Raw genomic sequence first — 9,426 nt, forward strand, 5'->3', positions numbered from 1 at the left:
CTCTAGTCATATGATGTGAGCATCCACTATCAATTAGCCATTCATCCTTATCTTCAAATTTTGCTATCAGGGCCTTTTCTTCATTTTTGATAGTCGGTTCTAGTTCATCTTCCTTTAAAGCATAGAACACTCATTCCTTACCATTGTTGGATCCACTAGTAGAGTCTTCGATTGGTTCATCTCTAGAGTCATCAGTTACTCCTTCCTCATCTGCTATGTAGCATTGTTTAGTTTTCTTGAATCTATATCTGTTCTGGTTAGGCTTAAATGATTTCTTAACTCTTTTCTCAAACCTGGCATTCCTTTCAGGACATCTAGATGAAAAATGACCAATCTTATTACATGCAAAACATTTAAAAGGTGCTTTTCCTTCATACTTACTTCCTGTCAAACCTTTAGGTACTCTTCTAGAAAATAAGGCTTCAAGTTGCTCAAATTCTTCATCTTCTTTCCTCATGTCTTCCAGTTCTTTTGCATATAAGACTTTCCAATCACTTTTGTCGGTAGATGATGATGATGATGCATGAAAAGTAGGCTCAGACTTTATAGTTCTAGAAGATCCAAATTCTTCAAGCTCAAAAGAAGATAATTTCCCAATCAGAATGTCTCTGTTAACTGAAGAGTTAGCCATTGTTCTCAACTCATTAATTGCAGTTGCCTTCATCTTGTAAGCTAGTGGAAGGGATCTCAGACTTTGGAAACTATTTCATCTTCACTCAGAAATCCTCCACAAATTTGAATTCACATAACAATCTCATTTACTCTTTCCATAAACACAATAATTCTTTCATTATCTTCCATCTTCAAGTTTTCATATCTTGCCCGGTAACTATCAAGTTTAGCAATTTTGACAGTAGGATTACCTTCATTCAGAGTTTTCAATTCATCCCACATAACCTTTTCTGATAATTTATCACTCAATCCCATGATTTGGTGATCAATAAGTGCACACAAGGGGGATTCTCTAGCTCTACAATCATTTTCAATATTCTTGTCCAAGTCTATAGGAGCGGGATTGCTAGATGTCAGATCATAAGGTGTATATCCTTTCTCGGTGATCTCCCACATATCCTTGCCAAGACATCTAAGATGAGTCTCCATTCAAATTTTCCATATCACATTTGTTCCATCAAGCTTAGGGATTTCTCTTCTGAAAATAGTTGCTAGTGGATTAGAAGTGTTAGCTGCCATAGGATCTACTTCAAGCAGTTAAACTTCTACAAAAAAGGAGCAAAGCTTTGATACCAATTGTTAGGATAATCGGTGAACAACTGAGAGGGGGTGGGTGAATTAGTTGTTAATAGATTACAACATTTAATCCACTAAATAACATTTAACTAGATTAAGTACCAGTAGAGTAGAAACAGATATTGGTAAATAATACAACTTAATAATTAAACAGATAATCAATGCAAAGAAACCATACCACATAACACCATGATTTGTATGTGGAAAACCCGGAAAGGGAAAAACCATGGTGGGAAGCCTACCCACAGTTAGATGATACTCTACAAAAAGTATGTGTTACAATGAGGGGCATGCACATGCAGGAAGGCACACTACCTAGAGCGTACTACTCATTACAAAAGAGTCTCACTCACTATAGAGAGGCAACAACCATCTCAAGACAAATGGACAACAATCCAATAGAGTGAACTTCCAGAGATAGAATCTACCATGCCTGATTACAATCTCGGTTAAGCTCAATACCGGAGGCCTTTGACCTCCTCCTTAATCCCAATACGATCACCTATGATCAACCAAATCTCCTTCGCATATGATAATGCATTCCAAGACCACGACACTTATTCCATTCCCATACCATGATCTACAATGAGATCTTACATCATTTTATACCAACCCTAAGGCCTAAACTAATTAGGTCGGCCACCTAAAAGATATTACAATAAGATCATTACATAAATCCATATTACAATGATATGCCATGTCGACTTAAGACCAAAACAACAATAACAAATCCATAAATAATCCTGAAACATCCTGGTAATGTGTACAGAACACGTTATCATGATACCGGTCCATAACCTAGATAGGTACTAGACCTATTCTGGGTCCACAATGCCAAAGCAATGTCTTCAAGCAGTTGAAGCACGATCAAAGAACATCTTCAGCATCCTGAAATCCATCTAGGAGCTGCACTAACACTACTTATGCATACTGTCAAGATTCATCAGTGAAAGCTCTGCTGGTAGAGCCTTAAACCAATGCTGGTAAGGGTTTACCATAGTGTATGATAGCATCCAATTACCAAGTCAATACCATCTGAGCAATACATGCTCCAGAAGCACGTACCACATGTAACCAATCACATTCCATAGATCCAAACATACTAGAAGTGTCCAACAGATAGTCTCTTCTGCCAGTAACACTAGATCTTCTACTGGTAACCAAAACCTATTCGTCGGTAACCAACTATAACAGCTAGTGTTGACATAAATGAAAAAACATCAATGAAACACATAATCAATTCATCCATAATGCCAACAAGTATAAAGCATCTATATGTGGGTTATTGAGAAGATTCTCAATACATTGTTTTCTAGTGGGTTTTAAAATATTTGGAGGAGTGTTTGGAAATATTTTGTGCAGGTCAAGCCATTTTGTATCAGCTAAGTTTAACGTGAAGAAAAGAGTTGGTGGTCCCAACTATTCTATCATTGTGGTGAGAACCCCATGAGATTTTCTCCAAAATGTGTGTGTGTCGCATAAGGAGGCAACATAGCACATAATGTGGTTAGGCAATTCATTTGAAGGTATGTTCTGCAAGTGCTCCCATAGTGCCTAAACATTGTCTAGAAGAGAATCTTCTAAATTTGCCTGTATGAAAACAACAACTGATTGTTTGGAGTAGTGCCCCATCATAAGATTGTAGATATAATATCTGAATCGTACATGTTGCCCAAATCTTTGATCATTATATTTAATTAAGTGCAAAGAATATTCATGTAAATGTACATGCTTTTCTCTATCTTGAAGTGGAAAAGCCAATCCATTAGGAAATAATGTTGGGAATGCCATTGGAAGTAAACCTTCTATATTGTATTCATTGATAGGTGATGAAATGATTTGTGGCCAAGGGATGACATTGTTCTCGGTAGTATCTAGATGTAAAATTGTCCTAATTGCATCTAGTTCAGGCATCATTGAATCTTTGGCATGGTTGGTGGAGGTTACATCGTCATTTTCCTGTATAGGTTGTTCTTGAGGTGTGTCTACTCTATGTAACAAATCTGAAATATCAGTACTTGTTTTAGGCAATAGTTGTAGGGTGGCAATATCAATGAGTACATCTTTGTAATATTGGTCATGCTGAATTTTGTAATTCAATGTATTCATGACGTGATACCTATTAATGTAACATTTATAACTTAGCCCTTCCAAATTAGTTCTACAGACAATAAGGACTTCAAATCCTATATTTTTTGTGGCAAGGAAATAACAATTTCTGAAATATCTTGTGGGAAGTTAATTGTGTGGCCTAAATATTTATATTGGCTTCCCCTTGCATGAGTAACTTGAAAAACAGGAGCAACCCTTGCTATGATCATTTCTTCTACTTGGGAAAGACACTTTCAAATAAAAGGTTGCTCACCTGGGTCCATATTGTTTGATGAAGAGAAACAGTGAATGCCTCTCTCAGTAGAACACCTCATGCAAACAACAACATGGTCTACATGTTTAATAATTATGCTCACATAGATTTGTCTACAAATAGAACACGCCTCTGTGAGTTCCAACTTGTCAATCTTTTCTCAGAAGTTAGACAATGTGTGTTGGAATGTAGGAGTGTACAAGATGAGCTCAGGAGTAGTGCAATGTGTTTGGGGAACATTGTTCGCCTGAGGGTGATTGGTTTGCATTTCCAACAATTTTTGGAAGTCACTATCGAACGCTTGTTGTGCACGTCGTTTCATTTGTCGTTTGTTGGAGATATACACCCTATTCTTTGCATAGTAAATTCTATTTGTTTGCTTCCTCTTGGCTTTGATGACATCACCTTGTTGTGTGGAAGGTTGAAAAGATATCTAATAGTTGTAAGAGAATACAAGTGTATTAGATATAGGTCCCGGGGACAACTGAGAGGGGGGAGGGTGAATAAGTTGTCTAATAAATTCAAACCAAAATCTTATTAACCAACTGATTGCTTAGTACGGGTAAGACAGTTAAGTATGCCGGTAAACAGTGTTAATAGAAAATTGCTATACCGGTAAGAATTAATGCATGAAACATAAGCACAAAGTCATCCACAAAACATGACACAAATATTTGTACGTGGAAACCCTGTAAGGGGAAAAACCATGGTGGGAAACCTTACCCACAATCAGATGATACTACTGCAGATAGTAAGTGTACAAGAGGGGTCTGCACATGCAGAAAGGCCAACAGCCTAGAGCTCATTGCTCAAACACAAATGGGAGTCACACTGACTATAGTTGGATGGTTAAATCCAATAAGAATGTACTGCACAAAATAGCATCTTCATATGCTGGATTCAGTACCAGTGTAATGCTGATATGCTTCTACAAAAACATAACTTCACCTTCAAATGATGTCTTCATGTATATCTCTGCTTGATCTCGCATATACCCTTCCTTAAATCTTTTTTGCATTCCACACTTGATCTTACAAATAATATCTTACATTTATACCATACCCTAAGACCAATTTTAGTAGGTTGGCTCTACAAGATATTACAATAAAACATTTTACAGATAATACAATATCTGACGCAATAACCGATTAAACATGTTGGCTTAATGCATTTACAACAATAATAAATCATCTCCATAGCATGCCATGCTGATCTAGAAAAGATAAACCTACCGGTGTAACCCTAGATAACCTGGACCTATTTGTCGGTAAAAGCAAATATGCAAATAAGAATATACCAATGATATTACTTCAAGAAAAAGTGTCCACATGATGTCTTCGACATTACCAAGTGTCTTCCATGTCATTGCAGGTACCAATGAACATTATATCCTATCAGTGAACATTATATCCTGTCGGTTAACCATATACCGGTGATTGTTTGAACAGTTTATTGATTGCCGGTGAATGTTGCTAGATCTCCAAAGTAGGTGTATTTAGTAGGTGTTGACATTAATGACAAAACCATACCAAAATACCAACAATCTCCCCCTTTGGCATTGATGGCAACACAAGATGGAAAAACCATCAAAGTGCCAAAATAGAAATGCCAAGTACAAAAACCAATTCTCCCCCTGTGTTTATACAAAGATTTATTTACAATACCAATCTCTCCTCAAAAAGATAATGCATTTTTCCATATATTTTTCCTTAATGTTTTTCCATATATCTCTCCCCCTTTGACATCAAATGCCAAAGTCACAAAAAGGTCAAGTTCATACAAAATACCAATCAATTCAATTATACCAACTACTCCCCCTAAGAAGTAGCTTCCTCATCAAATACCGGAATAAAAGATTTGTCCATTTAATTCTGTCGGTTGATGACAATCATCAACTGTCTAAGTCTCTACCGGTGGAGGTAAGACTCCAAGCTAATCTCTGAGATACTCAAAAGTTTCCTTAGGCAAAGGTTTTGTAAAAATATCTGCAAGTTGTTCTTTAGTATTAACATAAACCAGTTTTATTTCTTTTTCTTCAACTTTTTCCCTTAGAAAATTCAATTTGATAGAAACATGTTTTGTTTTAGAATGTAATACTGGATTCTTAGATATATCAATTGCTGCAGTGTTATCACAATATATAGTAATAGGTTCCTTACATTTTACCTTTATGTCTTTCAACATTTGCTTAAGCCAAAGTACCTCCAGTGGTGCTCTTTCTATCATCCACATCTCCTGCCCAATTTGCATTTGTGTATGCATATAGATCAAAATTTTCATCTTTAGGATACCATAATCCAAGATTTGTTGTGCCTTGTAAGTACCGAAAAATCCTTTTTACTGCTGATTCATGATTTTCCTTGGGATTACTTTAAAATCTAGAAACTATACATACTGCATTCATAATATCAGGTCTAGTTTGTGTCAAATACAATAAACCTCCTATCATAGATTTGTATCTAGTTGGATTAATAGGTGTGGATTCATCCCTTTGAGATAATTTGTCATTTGTAGTCATAGGTGTGCTTACGGGTTTAGAGTTCTCCATTCCAAATTTCTTGAGTAGTTCTTTAAAGTACTAATCTCTTTGCAAGAAAGAATGCTCCTCCAGTGGTGCTCTTTCTATCATCCACATCTCCTGCCCAATTTGCATTTGTGTATGCATATAGATCAAAATTTTCATCTTTAGGATACCATAATCCAAGATTTTTTGTGCCTTGTAAGTACCGAAAAATCCTTTTTACTGCTGATTCATGATTTTCCTTGGGATTACTCTAAAATCTAGAAACTATACATACTGCATTCATAATATCAGGTCTAGTTTGTGTCAAATACAATAAACCTCCTATCATAGATTTGTATCTAGTTGGATTAATAGGTGTGGATTCATCCCTTTGAGATAATTTGTCATTTGTAGTCATAGGTGTGCTTACGGGTTTAGAGTTCTCCATTCCAAATTTCTTGAGTAGTTCTTTCAAGTACTTAGATTGACTTAAAAATATGCCTTTATCAGTCTGTAAAATCTGCTTGATCCTAATAAGAATTTTATTTCTCCAATCATAGACATTTCAAATTCATGCTGCATTTTAAGAGAAAATTCTTTGCATAATCCATCTTCTCCTCCAAAGATTATATCATCAACAGATACTTCCATAATCAAAATGTCATCATTAGTTACTTTGTAATATAAATTTCTATCTGCATTTCCTTTAGTAAAACCAATTTTTAAAAGATACTTATCCAATCTTGCATATCAGGCTCTTGGAGCTTGTTTTAGTCCATACAGAGCTTTTCTTAATCTGCAAACCATATCATTATTATCTGTCAAAGAAAATCCATCAGGTTGTTCAATATAGACTTCCTCCTCAAGATCTCCATTCAAAAATGCACATTTAATATCCATTTGATAAACTTTGTAATCCTTGTGAGTTGCAAAGGCCAAGAATAATCTAACTGCCTCAATTCTGGCTATCGGTGCAAAGGTTTCATTGTAATCAACTACTTCTTTCTGAGAATATCCCTTACACACTAGTCTTGCTTTATTCCTGACAACCTTACCATCTTCATTGAGTTTGTTTCTAAATACCCATTTGGTTCCAATTACATTTTTATTTTCAGGTCAGGGAACTAATATCCAAGTATTATTTTTCTCAATCTATCCTAATTCTTCTTCCATAGCTTTAATCCAAAATTTATCTTCACATGCCTCATTGATAGATAATGGTTCAATTTGAGAAATAAGACATACCTCTTCATTTTCCAATCTTCCTCTTGTCATGACTCCTTTAAATTTGCTTCCAATTATCTGATCTTCAGAATGATTCAGTCTTACATACCAGGGTGTCTTAGTCTGTTGTTGTTCTTCGATTACTATGGTATCCTCTGATGATACTGAAGTAACTGGATCATCATTTTGTACAGGTGGATTTACTGTTGCTTCATTTGTCATAATTTTTGTTACTGGTTCAGAGTCTATATACCTTGAAGTTCCTTTGAATTGTTCATCAATTTTTACATTTGTACTCTCAACAATTTTTTGTAATCTTTTATTATAGCATCTATAAGCTTTACTCTTAGATGAATAACCAAGAAATATTCCTTCATCACTTCTAGGATCAAACTTGCCAATATACTCATCTCTTCTAATATAACATTTACTTCCAAAAATTCTGAAATACTTAAGAGTAGGAGTATTACCAAACCATAGTTCATGAGGGGTCTTACCGGTTTCACCTTTGATGTGAACTTTGTTGAATGTATAGACAGAAGTGCTTACTACCTCTCTCCAATACACATGTGGTAGATTTGCTTCTGATAACATACTTCTTGTTGCATCCAAAATAGTTCTATTTTTCCTTTCAACAACTCCATTCTGTTGAGGTGTTCGAGGTGCTGATAACTGTCTTTTGATTCCATTTACTTCACAGAATGTATTTAAATCTCTAGATGTGAATTCTCCTCCTTGATTTGATCTTAAACATTTAATTTTCTTACCGGTTTCATTTTCAACCATTGCTTTGAATAGTTTGAACTTCCCAAGTGCTTTTGATTTTTCTCTGAGAAAAGTAACCCAACACATTCTAGAATAATCATCAATAATTAGCATGAAATATCTATCACCTTGTAAACTTTTAGTTGTATCTAGACCATATAAATTAGTGTGAATTAAATCAAGAGCATTATTGGATTTTTCTGGAATACTTTTGAAACTAGCTCTAACCTGTTTTCCAAATTGACATTCCTTGCAAATTGTATTCTGAGGTTTCACAATTTTAGGTAGATCTCTAACTGCCTTAGAAGTACTGATTTTTACCATGCAATCAAAATTTACATGACATAGTCTTTTATGCCATAGCCAACTTTCATCTATATGAGCAATTAAGCATGCCTTTTCACTGTTATTCAAATGAAAGATATTACCTCTAGTCTGATTACCGGTTGCAATTTCCAAACCAGTTCTATTCATGATTTTGCATTTTCCATTTTTAAATTGTAACTGAAAACCTTTCTCAACTAATTGACCAACACTTAAAAGATTATGTTTTAATCCTTCAACATAGTAAACATTGTCAGTGTTATGTTTACCATCAAGAGATATTGAACCCTTACCTTTGATTTAACAGGCTTTGTCATCTCCAAATCTTACTAAACCTCCATTGTATTCTTGAAAGTTCAAGAATTTGCCTTTGTCTCCAGTCATGTGATGTGAGCATCCTAATTCAATAATCCATTCATTCTTTGATTCAACTTTAGTTGCTAGGGCTTGTTCTACCGGTGGAGCAATAGGTACCGGTTGATCTTCTGCTATAGCAACAAAGACCCATCCATTGTCTGCTGGATCCTCATTAGAATCATTAGTCACACCTTCATCAGCAATGTAACAAGATTTATCTTTGTTTTTCTTAAATCTGTATCTCTGATATTCAGGATTAGGTTTGTACATCCTTCTAGCTTCTTCTCTTAGTCTAGCATGTCTATCAGGGCATCTTGAAGCCATATGACCAATCTTATTGCAGTTGAAACATTTAAAGGGTGCTTTACCTTCATACTTACTTCCAATTGGACCTTTTGGCATTTTTCTTGCAAATAGTGCTTCAAGTTCTTCAAACTCTTCATTCTCCTTCCTAGTTTCTTCAAGTTCTCTTGCATAAAAGGCTCTCTAGTCTGATTTGTCAAAAGATGGAGTAGATGATGTTGATGCTTTGAAGGCCAAATCAGTTTTTATAGTAGCAACAGGACCAAATTCCTCAATTTCAAAAGCTGAAAGTTTTCCAATCAATGTATCCCTAGTTACTGATGTATTAGGCATTGTT

The sequence above is a fragment of the Cryptomeria japonica genome, chromosome 4, assembly GCF_030272615.1.
Source record: "Cryptomeria japonica chromosome 4, Sugi_1.0, whole genome shotgun sequence".
In the NCBI taxonomy this organism is placed as follows: Eukaryota; Viridiplantae; Streptophyta; class Pinopsida; order Cupressales; family Cupressaceae; genus Cryptomeria; species Cryptomeria japonica.